Source organism: Lissotriton helveticus, chromosome 2_1, assembly GCF_964261635.1.
Source record: "Lissotriton helveticus chromosome 2_1, aLisHel1.1, whole genome shotgun sequence".
Classification (NCBI taxonomy): Eukaryota; Metazoa; Chordata; class Amphibia; order Caudata; family Salamandridae; genus Lissotriton; species Lissotriton helveticus.
In genome coordinates, this window is record NC_136059.1 from 1,089,738,710 (window position 1) to 1,089,754,770 (window position 16,061).

Below are 16,061 nucleotides of genomic sequence, written 5' to 3' on the forward strand. Positions count from 1 at the left end.
GTCTCTGATGTTATTTTTCCCATTTTAATGTAAGACCTTTCCCCGTGGTGCAAATTCCTTGTAAATATGCTCCCACCTGTGCTTGGCAAATTTAGATTTTGAATGTTTGAGTTACATAGCCATGTTAAAAGTGACCCTAAAATGCTGCAAAGGCAATCAAAAAACGCTTCCATGTGTCCTAAGGACATTTTCAGTCATTTCCCCATGTGCAGTGTTTTCAAATTATGACTTGAAAATCGTTTTTGAGGTAAAGGAATGCTTTTAACATTTATGACAAGGACATAATGGTGTCTGCTTCTTTATAAGGCATTTGAGTGTCTGTGATGTTATTTTTCCCATTTTAATGTAAGACCTTTCCCCGTGGTGCAAATTCCTTGTAAATATGCTCCCACCTGTGCTTGGCAAATTTAGATTTTGAATGTTTGAGTTACATAGCCATGTTAAAAGTGACCCTAAAATGCTGCAAAGGCAATCAAAAAACGCTTCCATGTGTCTTAAGGACATTTTAAGTCATTTCCCCATGTGCAGTGTTTTCAAATTAAGACTTGAAAATCGTTTTTGAGGAAAAGGAATGCTTTTAATATTTATGACAAGGACATAATGGTGTATGCTTCTTTATAAGGTATTTGAGTGTCTCTGATGTTGTTTTTCCATTTTAATGTAAGACCTTTCCCCGTGGTGCAAATTCCTTGTAAATATGCTCCCACCTGTGCTTGGCAAATTTACATTTTGATAGTTTGAGTTACAAAGCCATGTTAAAAGTGACCCAAAAATGCTGCAAAGGCAATCAAAAAACGCTTTCATGTGTCTTAAGGACATTTTAAGTCATTTCCCCATGTGCAGTGTTTTCAAATTAAGACTTGAAAATCGTTTTTGAGGAAAAGGAATGCTTTTAACATTTATGACAAGGACATAATGGTGTATGCTTCTTTATAAGGCATTTGAGTGTCTCTGATGTTATTTTTCCATTTTAATGTAAGACCTTTCCCCGTGGTGCATATTCCTTGTAAATATGCTCCCACCTGTGCTTGGCAAATTTAGATTTTGATTGTTTAAGTTACATAGCCATGTTAAAAGTGACCCAAAAATGCTGCAAAGGCTTTAAAAAAACGCTTTCATGTGTCTTAAGGACATTTTAATTAATTTCCCCATGAATGTAGGTAGGCCTCACCTTAAACAAACCTCTGGATAGGCCACACCTTATTGTCATCCTGAATTAATCATTTAAAATGCTAGGGACAGATTTATGATAGGTGTATGCCTCTTTTGCGCCACTGTGCGTCACTTTTGTGACGCAGTGGCGGTGCAAAAGATTTGCTATGTGGCGACAAAATTACAAATTGATGCATCTAGGCAGATGTGTCATGCTGTAAAAAAACCGTGCCACATGAAACCGATGCAGCAGTGATGCAAAAGATGCACCATGTTGCAAGACCGGCCTCACTTCATCTCCAACAAGATAAGAAGCTTAGGGATAGGTTTATGATGACTGGTGCATCCCCAGGGATGTGCCAGTCATCCTGCGCCGCTGTTCCGCCACCCATGGTGCGCTGCATTTACAATGCGGCGCACCATGGGGCAAAAACAGCACAGATGCGTGACACATCTGTGCCGTAAAGGTGGCGCATTGCTGGAGCTGCAATGCAAGTGCCATGCAGCTCCAGCAAGGCTCAGGGGTGCCCCATCTCCATTTAATCTGCAACCCTGAGTAGGCCTCACCTTAAACAAACCTCTGGATAGGCCACACCTTATCGTCATCCTGAATCAATCATTTAACATGTTAGGGACAGATTTATGATAGCCGTGTGCCTCTTTTGTGCCGCTGTGCGTCACTTTTGTGACGCAGCGGCGGTGCAAAAGATTTGCTATGTGGCGACATATTTAAAAATTGATGCATCTAGGCAGATGTGTCATGCTGTAAAGTCCTGTGCCACATGAAACCTGCGTCAGTTTTCATATAGGTGTTTTGTTGCAAGGTATGCATTAATTTGCAAGAAAGCCCTGTAAAACTAACACAGTGAAATTTAGAAGATTTCACTGACTCAGCTTTATAGCATTGCTGAATCAAATCATTACGCCTGTTTGAAACAGGCATAAGGAGTGATGCACCATGCAATGTGTGGCTTGCTCCTGTGCATTGCAGTAGACATGTTGCGCTTACGACGTGATTCCTGCAATGTGCTGCTTTTGCGGCACAAATTCGTGACGCATCTGTGCTGTTTTCACTCAATGGTGCTCCACATTGTAAATGCGGCACACCATGGGTGGCAGAGCAGCGGTGCACATTAACTGGTGCATCCCTGGGAATGCGTCAGTTAACATAAATCTGCCACTTTACATTTAAGTATGAGCAGGGGACACAGAGTTGGTGAGGCTTATCCAAGGTTAAGAAGAGATGAGTCCTGTTCACTGAAAACTTGGACATAGGCCTTACCTCCTCAGCATCGCTGGTCATGGCTAAATAATAGCTGCAAAATGTTACTCTTGTTAAACAATTTTACTATTATAGTCTCTGAGATTTGTGCCTTACTCTGCAACATCTCATTGTTGTTCTCTTTCTTTAAAGATAACGACAACATCAACATGAGCGACAATCAGCAATCAGTTGATCTCGACCTCATAATTGAACTCGTAATTGAAACATCAGTGGAAGTAGATCCCTTGGATGATTTAAATCCTGAGGATGAAGAAGAACATGATGAGGATACAGATTTGTCAGAATTGTATGACATAGGGTGGGAAGCTGACATGCTTGAGCCTATGGAACTATAAACATTTATTTTAAAAAATTTATAATAAATGAAAAGTAAAAATGTAAACCGTTTCATTTAAAAATAAAGACACCTTCAAAAACAGGTTATGTGTAGTGTCTTCAATAAAATATTAAAATATGCTCATAAAATTAGATCAGATTCACATATAAAACAGCACAGGTAAAATGAATATGAATTCCATTTCTTTTCTGCTATTTCTGTATTCTAAATTTGCCAAGCACTAAAAATGTCAAGTAGTGTGTTAAGTTTTTGATGACTGTTATTGATTTACTGTTTGGTAATAGTGGTTAATAAAAAATTTTATTATATTTTACCACAGATTCAACTGCAGATCATTTCAAGATTTCAGCATGCCAACTAAAGAAAGACTTAGAAAGACTGCAAAACGTCAAAGACAGCAGGTACATGATATAATGCAGCAGTCCTCTAACAAAAAAACTTGTCAAGTCACCAAGAAAGCACCGGGTAAGAGCACAAAAACATTTATAAGAAATATTTGTAGTAAAAAAAATATTACTACAGAAAATGTTTCAGTCCAGAAAAAGAGAAGCATTTTAAACGGAAAGGAAAGGCCAATCAAAAATGTTACTGCTAGAGCAAGAGATAACTCTGTGCATGATAGTAGAAGGAAACAACAGTTTAGGGACATTCGTAAACGAATGTTCCGCAACAGGATAATTGGCAATTTGTTAAAAAATATTAAGAAAGGTCAACAGAAAGTGGTTTTTTATAACAGAAAAAAAAATGTTGAGAAAGTTATTGATCAGGCATTTGAAATTAAACGTAAGTTATTTATTTTGATAATCAATTGAATTAGGAAGCTAAACAAGGCAATTTATGATTTCAAAAGAAATAGTAGATGGAAGAGAATAGTTAATCGTAGTAATTTTTGTGAAGTTTTTTCCGGAGAATGGATGCATAGTTCAAGTTGTGAGGCATTTTTTAATGAGGAGAGTTATTTCCAGGATAATGATTTGGTGCATGCAGTTGACACCAGTGGTCGAGCTTATGAAGTGAAAGATGGTTGTCCAGTTGAAAAAGAAAAACTTGTGACAACAGAGACAGAAGAGGTGTTAGGTAATGAGGTTTTAGGAAGACGTCCTAAGGGTCCTGTGTACACCTGGAAGTGTAGTAGTATTTGCAGTGTGCGACAGGATTCCATCAATTTGCTTTGTGATTTTGTACGGACATTTAATAAGAAAAGTTTGAAGCAGAAAATGAAGTTGTTGCAAGAATTAGATCCTTGCAGAGTGAGAGAAGTGACAGGTTTGCATGGTCATTCACTGGCTTGTCTTTCCAGGAGAGTATGCCAGAGTGTTTTTCATCATTTCAGGATGCTAGCAGTGCATCATAATAAAGTGAGGAAATTTGTTAGAATGTTGTATTATGCTAAGAGTCCAGCAATTATGCTTAAACAATTATACGCTGCTCTTTTGCATGGTTCTGAAATAGATGTGAAGAATATTTGTGCAGAAATTGAGTTTTGTTACTTTGGAAGTAAAGAGGAGAATGTTGAAATTGACCAAGAAGAAGAGGGTAATGTGGAAGATAGTGTACAGGTTTCCAGTACAGATAATTTTCAGAGGGAAATTGCGACGTTTCAGGTGAAATCAAGTGAGAGGCCTAATTTCACTTGTGTGTGTTGTCGACGCACTTATTATAAGAATCAGACTAAGTTAGTGGATTTATATGCAAAAAGTGAAAGGGAAAATAATAGTGAATGGAAGGATTTCACAACATATTTGATGGTAGAAAATTGTTTTGATTTGGGATCGGATCAACGTGTGTGTACTTATTGTTGTAGCAAATTAAATCAAAACCAGATGCCTGCTAGAGCAGTTCATAATAATCTGGAATTGGTTGAGATTCCTTCTGAATTGAAGGATTTAAATACTTATGAATCTATTTTGATTCAAAGTATCCATCCCTTTCAGGCTATTGTAAGAATGGAGCCAAAGACAGGGAAATTGCCTCCATCAGATTTACAGAGAGGATTAAAGGGAAGAGTTGTTTATTTGCCTCTAGATTTGAAGAAAAACATTAACACAATTGGAGTAGAAAAAGTGGAAGAGGACCCTCTGGTTATCTTAGTTAATGGGGTTCCGACAAAGAATAAGAAAATATGGCAAGATTTAGTGAATGTTAGGAAAGTCAAAAAGGCAACATTGTACTTGAAAAAAAATAATAAGTACTATAAGAATATATATGTTGCAGAAGAGTAAGTAAGTGAGGAAGAGGATAGCGATTTGTGTGCTGGTCAAATTGAGAAAGTAGAACCCTCTACTAGTGAAGAAATATATGAACATTATAGTGTTCATCCTTTGCATTCCAAGGAAGTCATGGGGAATGCTATTGAGTTGTTTCAAATGAAACAAGCCAAAGGGAGTCCCATTAGTGTTTGGGAGGAAAGTTTTCAGTCATTTCCCCATGTGCAGTGTTTTCAAATTATGACTTGAAAATCGTTTTTGAGGTAAAGGAATGCTTTTAACATTTATGACAAGGACATAATGGTGTCTGCTTCTTTATAAGGCATTTGAGTGTCTGTGATGTTATTTTTCCCATTTTAATGTAAGACCTTTCCCCGTGGTGCAAATTCCTTGTAAATATGCTCCCACCTGTGCTTGGCAAATTTAGATTTTGAATGTTTGAGTTACATAGCCATGTTAAAAGTGACCCTAAAATGCTGCAAAGGCAATCAAAAAACGCTTCCATGTGTCTTAAGGACATTTTAAGTCATTTCCCCATGTGCAGTGTTTTCAAATTAAGACTTGAAAATCGTTTTTGAGGAAAAGGAATGCTTTTAATATTTATGACAAGGACATAATGGTGTATGCTTCTTTATAAGGTATTTGAGTGTCTCTGATGTTGTTTTTCCATTTTAATGTAAGACCTTTCCCCGTGGTGCAAATTCCTTGTAAATATGCTCCCACCTGTGCTTGGCAAATTTACATTTTGATAGTTTGAGTTACAAAGCCATGTTAAAAGTGACCCAAAAATGCTGCAAAGGCAATCAAAAAACGCTTTCATGTGTCTTAAGGACATTTTAAGTCATTTCCCCATGTGCAGTGTTTTCAAATTAAGACTTGAAAATCGTTTTTGAGGAAAAGGAATGCTTTTAACATTTATGACAAGGACATAATGGTGTATGCTTCTTTATAAGGCATTTGAGTGTCTCTGATGTTATTTTTCCATTTTAATGTAGGACCTTTCCCCGTGGTGCATATTCCTTGTAAATATGCTCCCACCTGTGCTTGGCAAATTTAGATTTTGATTGTTTAAGTTACATAGCCATGTTAAAAGTGACCCAAAAATGCTGCAAAGGCTTTAAAAAAACGCTTTCATGTGTCTTAAGGACATTTTAATTAATTTCCCCATGAATGTAGGTAGGCCTCACCTTAAACAAACCTCTGGATAGGCCACACCTTATTGTCATCCTGAATTAATCATTTAAAATGCTAGGGACAGATTTATGATAGGTGTATGCCTCTTTTGCGCCACTGTGCGTCACTTTTGTGACGCAGTGGCGGTGCAAAAGATTTGCTATGTGGCGACAAAATTACAAATTGATGCATCTAGGCAGATGTGTCATGCTGTAAAAAAACCGTGCCACATGAAACCGATGCAGCAGTGATGCAAAAGATGCACCATGTTGCAAGACCGGCCTCACTTCATCTCCAACAAGATAAGAAGCTTAGGGATAGGTTTATGATGACTGGTGCATCCCCAGGGATGTGCCAGTCATCCTGCACCGCTGTTCCGCCACCCATGGTGCGCTGCATTTACAATGCGGCGCACCATGGGGCAAAAACAGCACAGATGCGTGACACATCTGTGCCGTAAAGGTGGCGCATTGCTGGAGCTGCAATGCAAGTGCCATGCAGCTCCAGCAAGGCTCAGGGGTGCCCCATCTCCATTTAATCTGCAACCCTGAGTAGGCCTCACCTTAAACAAACCTCTGGATAGGCCACACCTTATCGTCATCCTGAATCAATCATTTAACATGTTAGGGACAGATTTATGATAGCCGTGTGCCTCTTTTGTGCCGCTGTGCGTCACTTTTGTGACGCAGCGGCGGTGCAAAAGATTTGCTATGTGGCGACATATTTAAAAATTGATGCATCTAGGCAGATGTGTCATGCTGTAAAGTCCTGTGCCACATGAAACCTGCGTCAGTTTTCATATAGGTGTTTTGTTGCAAGGTATGCATTAATTTGCAAGAAAGCCCTGTAAAACTAACACAGTGAAATTTAGAAGATTTCACTGACTCAGCTTTATAGCATTGCTGAATCAAATCATTACGCCTGTTTGAAACAGGCATAAGGAGTGATGCACCATGCAATGTGTGGCTTGCTCCTGTGCATTGCAGTAGACATGTTGCGCTTACGACGTGATTCCTGCAATGTGCTGCTTTTGCGGCACAAATTCGTGACGCATCTGTGCTGTTTTCACTCAATGGTGCTCCACATTGTAAATGCGGCACACCATGGGTGGCAGAGCAGCGGTGCACATTAACTGGTGCATCCCTGGGAATGCGTCAGTTAACATAAATCTGCCACTTTACATTTAAGTATGAGCAGGGGACACAGAGTTGGTGAGGCTTATCCAAGGTTAAGAAGAGATGAGTCCTGTTCACTGAAAACTTGGACATAGGCCTTACCTCCTCAGCATCGCTGGTCATGGCTAAATAATAGCTGCAAAATGTTACTCTTGTTAAACAATTTTACTATTATAGTCTCTGAGATTTGTGCCTTACTCTGCAACATCTCATTGTTGTTCTCTTTCTTTAAAGATAACGACAACATCAACATGAGCGACAATCAGCAATCAGTTGATCTCGACCTCATAATTGAACTCGTAATTGAAACATCAGTGGAAGTAGATCCCTTGGATGATTTAAATCCTGAGGATGAAGAAGAACATGATGAGGATACAGATTTGTCAGAATTGTATGACATAGGGTGGGAAGCTGACATGCTTGAGCCTATGGAACTATAAACATTTATTTTAAAAAATTTATAATAAATGAAAAGTAAAAATGTAAACCGTTTCATTTAAAAATAAAGACACCTTCAAAAACAGGTTATGTGTAGTGTCTTCAATAAAATATTAAAATATGCTCATAAAATTAGATCAGATTCACATATAAAACAGCACAGGTAAAATGAATATGAATTCCATTTCTTTTCTGCTATTTCTGTATTCTAAATTTGCCAAGCACTAAAAATGTCAAGTAGTGTGTTAAGTTTTTGATGACTGTTATTGATTTACTGTTTGGTAATAGTGGTTAATAAAAAATTTTATTATATTTTACCACAGATTCAACTGCAGATCATTTCAAGATTTCAGCATGCCAACTAAAGAAAGACTTAGAAAGACTGCAAAACGTCAAAGACAGCAGGTACATGATATAATGCAGCAGTCCTCTAACAAAAAAACTTGTCAAGTCACCAAGAAAGCACCGGGTAAGAGCACAAAAACATTTATAAGAAATATTTGTAGTAAAAAAAATATTACTACAGAAAATGTTTCAGTCCAGAAAAAGAGAAGCATTTTAAACGGAAAGGAAAGGCCAATCAAAAATGTTACTGCTAGAGCAAGAGATAACTCTGTGCATGATAGTAGAAGGAAACAACAGTTTAGGGACATTCGTAAACGAATGTTCCGCAACAGGATAATTGGCAATTTGTTAAAAAATATTAAGAAAGGTCAACAGAAAGTGGTTTTTTATAACAGAAAAAAAAAGTTGAGAAAGTTATTGATCAGGCATTTGAAATTAAACGTAAGTTATTTATTTTGATAATCAATTGAATTAGGAAGCTAAACAAGGCAATTTATGATTTCAAAAGAAATAGTAGATGGAAGAGAATAGTTAATCGTAGTAATTTTTGTGAAGTTTTTTCCGGAGAATGGATGCATAGTTCAAGTTGTGAGGCATTTTTTAATGAGGAGAGTTATTTCCAGGATAATGATTTGGTGCATGCAGTTGACACCAGTGGTCGAGCTTATGAAGTGAAAGATGGTTGTCCAGTTGAAAAAGAAAAACTTGTGACAACAGAGACAGAAGAGGTGTTAGGTAATGAGGTTTTAGGAAGACGTCCTAAGGGTCCTGTGTACACCTGGAAGTGTAGTAGTATTTGCAGTGTGCGACAGGATTCCATCAATTTGCTTTGTGATTTTGTACGGACATTTAATAAGAAAAGTTTGAAGCAGAAAATGAAGTTGTTGCAAGAATTAGATCCTTGCAGAGTGAGAGAAGTGACAGGTTTGCATGGTCATTCACTGGCTTGTCTTTCCAGGAGAGTATGCCAGAGTGTTTTTCATCATTTCAGGATGCTAGCAGTGCATCATAATAAAGTGAGGAAATTAGTTAGAATGTTGTATTATGCTAAGAGTCCAGCAATTATGCTTAAACAATTATACGCTGCTCTTTTGCATGGTTCTGAAATAGATGTGAAGAATATTTGTGCAGAAATTGAGTTTTGTTACTTTGGAAGTAAAGAGGAGAATGTTGAAATTGACCAAGAAGAAGAGGGTAATGTGGAAGATAGTGTACAGGTTTCCAGTACAGATAATTTTCAGAGGGAAATTGCGACGTTTCAGGTGAAATCAAGTGAGAGGCCTAATTTCACTTGTGTGTGTTGTCGACGCACTTATTATAAGAATCAGACTAAGTTAGTGGATTTATATGCAAAAAGTGAAAGGGAAAATAATAGTGAATGGAAGGATTTCACAACATATTTGATGGTAGAAAATTGTTTTGATTTGGGATCGGATCAACGTGTGTGTACTTATTGTTGTAGCAAATTAAATCAAAACCAGATGCCTGCTAGAGCAGTTCATAATAATCTGGAATTGGTTGAGATTCCTTCTGAATTGAAGGATTTAAATACTTATGAATCTATTTTGATTCAAAGTATCCATCCCTTTCAGGCTATTGTAAGAATGGAGCCAAAGACAGGGAAATTGCCTCCATCAGATTTACAGAGAGGATTAAAGGGAAGAGTTGTTTATTTGCCTCTAGATTTGAAGAAAAACATTAACACAATTGGAGTAGAAAAAGTGGAAGAGGACCCTCTGGTTATCTTAGTTAATGGGGTTCCGACAAAGAATAAGAAAATATGGCAAGATTTAGTGAATGTTAGGAAAGTCAAAAAGGCAACATTGTACTTGAAAAAAAATAATAAGTACTATAAGAATATATATGTTGCAGAAGAGTAAGTAAGTGAGGAAGAGGATAGCGATTTGTGTGCTGGTCAAATTGAGAAAGTAGAACCCTCTACTAGTGAAGAAATATATGAACATTATAGTGTTCATCCTTTGCATTCCAAGGAAGTCATGGGGAATGCTATTGAGTTGTTTCAAATGAAACAAGCCAAAGGGAGTCCCATTAGTGTTTGGGAGGAAAGTTTGGAAGCTCGGTGTTTCCCACAGCTTTTTCCAACAGGTCAGGGAGGAAGATATGATGAGCGACCTCATCAAATTCCTGCTTCTGAATACCGGACTTTGCGATTGTATGCAGGAGATGCTAGGTTTCGACAATGTATTCCCTATTTGTTTCATCTCCTGTTTGAAAGCGATCTGTCTGGACTGTCATATGCAGTGAACCACATCTTGAAAAGTGGTATACACATGCAAAACATCTCGGCAAGTGACTTTATGGATAAAGTCAATGTCCAAGACAGTATTTTGGATTCTCACCTGATTAATCTCATGGCGTGTCAGCGTGGTACTAATGAGTACTGGTACCATCGTCATGGTGATTTAAAATGTATGCTGAGGAACTTAGGAACTCCCACATGGTTCCTCACTCTGAGCTGTGCCGAGTATGGCTGGGAAGACTTACTTGAATTTCTACGAGAGGCAAATGGAAACATCGAAAACATCGAATTCAAGACACCCGGAGAACTGTGCTCTTTGGATCCAGTCAATGTATGCCGGTACTTCAATCATAGATTTGAAGCTATGATGTCTTTCATCATGAATAAGAAGAATCCACCTCTTGGAGAGGTGTTGGATTTCTTCTGGAGAAAGGAGTACCAAGCAAGAGGTGCTCCTCACATACATATGCTGTTGTGGATCAAGGATGCACCTAAATTTGGAACAGATCCAGAAGACTCAGTGATGAGTTTCATACAACAGTATTCTACGTGTGCTGTTCCAAACGCAAAGGAGAAGAAAAGCCTAAGAGAAAAAGTTCTACGTTTCCAAAGCCATCGTTGTGGAAAGTACTGTCGTCGTAAATTCCGAAACAAGGACAAGTTCTACACCAAATGTCGTTTCGGCTTTCCACGACCGGAGATTTCTAAAGGAAGAGTAAACAGTTTGATGTCTTCGCTGTGACATAATGTGATGAAGAAATCACCTAAAAACACATACAATTTGAAGAGGAACGAAGAGTCCAAGTACATCAACGACTACAACCCGGTGATTTTGTCCATGTGGAATGCTAACATGGATATACAGTTTGTGGCTGATAACTGTATGGCTGTGGCTCGGCTTTTCAATCGATGTAGCAGAGATAGGATTTTGTTAAAAAAAAGAAGCATAGAATAGTAACAAGAGCCATTTATATCCTTCTTGTAGCTACGTGTAAACATCGACTCCGCTCGCGGGAGTTTTGAAACTTCCATCGGCTCCGCTCGCGGGAGTTTGGGAATCTCCACCGGCATCAGTTACCGGCTCTAAGTGTGTCGCCTTGAATATTCGGAAAACTTTTCCGAAAATGGTGAGAAATATAATACCTACAAATCCTTAACAACTTACCTTTGAAAAATTTCACGCTAGAATGTAACGCATAGTTATGCTGATTCTTTAATAGATTGCAAGAAAACTTCAAAACCAAGAAAATCCATGAAAAATTAAGAATACGTTAAGTGAGAAGGGAGCAGTGAAATCCTAAATCAAAGGTATGTGATATCATACGAACAGGGCAGGATAATCATGTTAATTAGATGCCTTACTTCATTATGATAAAAAAAAAAAAAAATCGGTTAGTATTAAGAAATGCAAATTATGTTTTCTCTAGGTTTCACATGCCATATTAGAAATAAAGGTGCCTCACTTATCCTGTCCCTAGCTGAAGAACTAAAAGACCTTTCTAATAAAAGTCTACCCAGGTAAAAGAATAGAAAATACAATACCTTCACATGATATGAATGGATATATATATATTAAAATTTAATGTAATGTTAAGGAACATAAGAGCGCATAAACAGCAATAGGGAATAATACAGATCATTATTCGAGATATGTGTGCCCTGCGGGAATTTCTAGTCACACTGAAAATATGACTGAACTTGTGCATCTCTGCAATTTGTCACTCTTTCCTTTCATTCTGCATTTTTCTATACCTATGATCTCTCTTTAGATAGAAGGATAAGGAATTGATGATCTATGATAGAACAGAGACATGAAATACGATGTATAACAATAGCGAAAGAACTGTATGCTATGGACGAAATAGAATTTGATTAAAATAATGTTGTCTATGCCTGTTCATCCTTAGGTACCTCCATGAAAAAATAATATACCGTGGTGACACTAAGCTATGTATAAGGAGATGTAATATGGGTATAATAACCCGAATGAAAATAAGAATTGCACTGGAAGTCTCAATGTTAGCAAAAATGAAATTAATCATTGCATTGGGATCTATCCTTGTTACCATAAATAGACATAATGAGACTATGAGCAATAACACTATTTTATGTAAAAATGAGAACTAAAACTGTCCTGTTCCTTTTAGATAAACTGGCTGAAAATATAATTGTCCTGATGAAGACACTACGACGTGACGAAACGCGTTGACTGACATACAACAGCCACAGCAACAGTAGATAGGACATACATCATTGTCCTTTAAATGTTTTTAATTTATGTGTTTTTTATAAAGTATATCACTTTTTAATATCAATTCATCATGTTTACAAAACTCTACTGTAAAAATGTTTCCTCTTTTTATTAAAACAAACTGGTTTTGATATCAATTCAATTGCTTGTGTTATAGTTTATACTCTCTTCTTTGGTAATAGTTTGTGCAAGTACATAGCGAGTGTTTTGTTGTAAAGATAGTCTGGGTGTTTACCTTCACATTGTGGCTCGGTATGTGACATCTTACATCACCAAAAAAGAGAAGACAGAATTGAAGGATATGTGGGAGGACATTTCCCATGAAAAGAGCCTCAGTAAGAAGTTGTACAGTTTCAGTCTGAAGATGTTGTCGCATCGAGAAATCGGAGCTTACGAATGTTCTGACCGGTTGTCTTCACCAAGTCTCTATGCCAAATCTAGGCGTATCGTTTGGGCGAGTCTTGGTCTTGCTGCAACGCGTAATCGAGTTCTGAAACCTGTGCGGGAAATTGAATATTTGGCGGAAAAGGAGCCAAACAGTACCGACATTTTGAAGAGCAACATGTTGGATACATATTATCCAAATCGAAGCAGTCACCTCGAGAATGTTTGTCTGTATGAGGTTCTTCAAAATTACATATTCAAGAGGAACATCAAAGAAGATACTGAGAAAGGAGTGTATGCTGTAATTGGAAGTGAGGGATGTCTGGTCAAGCAAAGAAAATGCCACTTGGTAAACCATCGAAAATTGAGTGGCGAATCTCCTGAAAAAAAGGAGTTTTTCTATTTAGCACTTTTGCAACTTTTCAAGCCTTGGCGTGCAGAAGAGGAACTGCTTGGAGATTTCCTCTGTTGCGAAGACTCTTTCACTGCCGCCAAGGAGACCATAGAATGTCCTGCTTTTCCCAAATATGTAGAAATGTTGAATGTGGAAATCGAGGAAGGAAGCAACGATTGCAGCCGAGATTGCCAGAGACAGTTCTCAGGACAGTCAGAGTTCTGCTTCATTGAGTCAGGATCCACTAGGAGGACCTGTTATCGAAAATGAAGCTGCCACTGCTATGAATGAAGTGGAAAGAGCCATGGCACATGCTCAGGAGGATGCGGTTAACTTAGAAGAGTTGGAAAGACAACTCAACGTTGAGCAGAGGAAAATATATGACGAAGTTACCATGCAAATTGATCATGGATTAAGTCATGAGAAGAAAGAGTGCTCATGTACGTCGTTGAAGCCTGTCCGACTCTACGTGAGTGGAGAAGCGGGAACTGGAAAAAGTTTCCTTATTAAAGCAATTTCATGTTATTTGCAGGAAAGGACTGAGTCATCGCTGTCTTGTGTTGTCACCGCTCCAACTGGACTGGCAGCACATAACATTAAAGGGATTACTTTACATCGTTTACTGATGCTGCCAGTGGAGCATGACAACAAATTACAATATCACAAGCTATCTGGAGATGCTTGTTGTGAAGTTTCAAGAATCTTGAGGAAAATGAAACTTCTTATCATTGACGAAGTAAGCATGGTTTCCAATGTCATGCTTGCCTTTGTGCATTTGAGAATGCAAGAAGTTCTCAAAACAGAGTATGATGTGTTATTTGGTGGCAAACACATCATTGTTTTCGGAGATCTTCTGCAGCTGACACCAGTGAAAGGGCAACCTGTGTTCAAAATGCTCACGCATGAAGATACCAGGAAGTGCCTAGGGAGCATTGGCAACGTCAATATATGGTTAAACTTCAATTATGCTGAACTGCATGAAAATATGCGTCAGGCGAAGGATGAAGTTTACAAGAATATTCTACAAGATGTTAGAATTGGAAAAGTGACCGAGCATGGGAGCTTTACATGCACGATTACTGTCAAATTTATATCCAGAACAAGATGTTGTGCCTGAGAATATTTTTCAGAAAATTACTGAGAAGAAATCTGGAATATGTTTGATGCCAACTCTTGCAGAATGTGCCATCTTCAACAACAAAATGTTGAATTTAGAAAAGCAAGAGATTGTGAAACTGGAAGCTATTGACAGAGTAGAGCATATGGGATCAACAATTATTTTGTCTGAGAATTTGAAATCAAAATTGGATTCATTAGAGAAGACTATATCTAAAACTGCAGGTTTTGAAAAGAGTCTGAATGTGTGCTTGAACTGCCGTATAATTTTAAGAAGGAATTTACATGTTGAAAGAGGTCTGGTAAATGGATCAATGGGTAATGTTGTTGATTTTGTGAAATACAGAAATAGAGATGGAATTGAATTTTTAAAAATTAAATTTGATGGCATTGAGGAAGTACAGCTAATTGGTCGTTGTTCTGCTAGATTTTTGCTTGTAAAAGACTTATATGTTCGCCGTAAGCAGTTTCCTGTTTGCTTGGCATATGCGGTGACAATCCATAAATTGCAAGGTTTAAGTGTAGACAGTGCATTGGTGAATATTGGCAGTTCTGTGTTCAAGGAGGGTATGGCATATGTGGCATTGTCAAGAGTTAGAACTTTATCGGGATTGTACTTGATTGAGTGTGATGTCACAAACATTTGTGCGGATCTAGATTGTGTTAAGGAATACAATAGGTTGAGAAGAGAGTATGCGCCACATTTGCCTCAATATCCTTTGTTTGAGAAACGTGTGGTAGGCCGGAAACGAAGAAATGTGACCAATACTGGGGAGGTTGTAGCAAAAAGACGAAAAGTCGATGAACCTGAAATTATAAGCAGAAACAAAAAGGATTCTGTTGAAGATGTTGTTGGTTTTCAATTTGAAAACACTTCTGGTGTCAACTGCTATGCTAATGTAGTGGTTAATGTTTTGTTTTCTCTAGAAAATGTAAAAGAAGAGATTGTGGTCAATTCTGATCAAAGATTATGCAGTTTGTTAAATTCTGTGTTAGAGAAATGTAGCACTGATAGAACAAAAATAGAAAGTGTGTCTGAAATTCGAAATCTGTTAGACAGATGTTCAGGCCAAACACAATTCTCTCAAAATATTCAGCAAGATTGTCAGGAGTTTTTAATGTATATGCTTGATGTATTGCATGCTGAAGGTGTAGATGTAGATCACCTGTTTGGGCTTTCTTATCAATGGCAGCATGACTGCGAGAACTGTAGGGTATCAAGTACTACTAGTGTAGACTCAGAAAGATTTATATATTTAACTTTGCCAGACAGTAAATCAGTCTCCTTTAATAAGCTAGTAAAAGCAGCTGATCACAACATGGAATGTAGCCAATGTAAATCTGAAATGATGACAACATTATTTATACGAACATATGGCCAGTATGTCATTTTAATGTTCCAACGATGTAGGCCTGATGGAACAAAATTGACAACTTTAATTAAAAATTTTGTGGCTTCACAGTTGTCAATATCAGGAAGGACTTTTGTAACTGTAGCAATTATATATCATGACGGTCCTTCAATAACATCAGGACATTACACA

At 37.7% G+C, this 16,061-nt stretch overlaps 1 long non-coding RNA gene across 1 annotated transcript; it reads left to right on the forward strand.

The window, feature by feature from the left end:
* The first annotated feature begins 11,590 nt into the window (after window positions 1–11,590).
* LOC144819601 (uncharacterized) lies at window positions 11,591–12,594 on the forward strand. Its single transcript, XR_013607478.1, has 3 exons — window positions 11,591–11,680; window positions 11,800–11,890; window positions 12,520–12,594. It is a non-coding gene; the product is annotated as an uncharacterized LOC144819601 (long non-coding RNA).
* The last annotated feature ends 3,467 nt before the right edge of the window (window positions 12,595–16,061 follow it).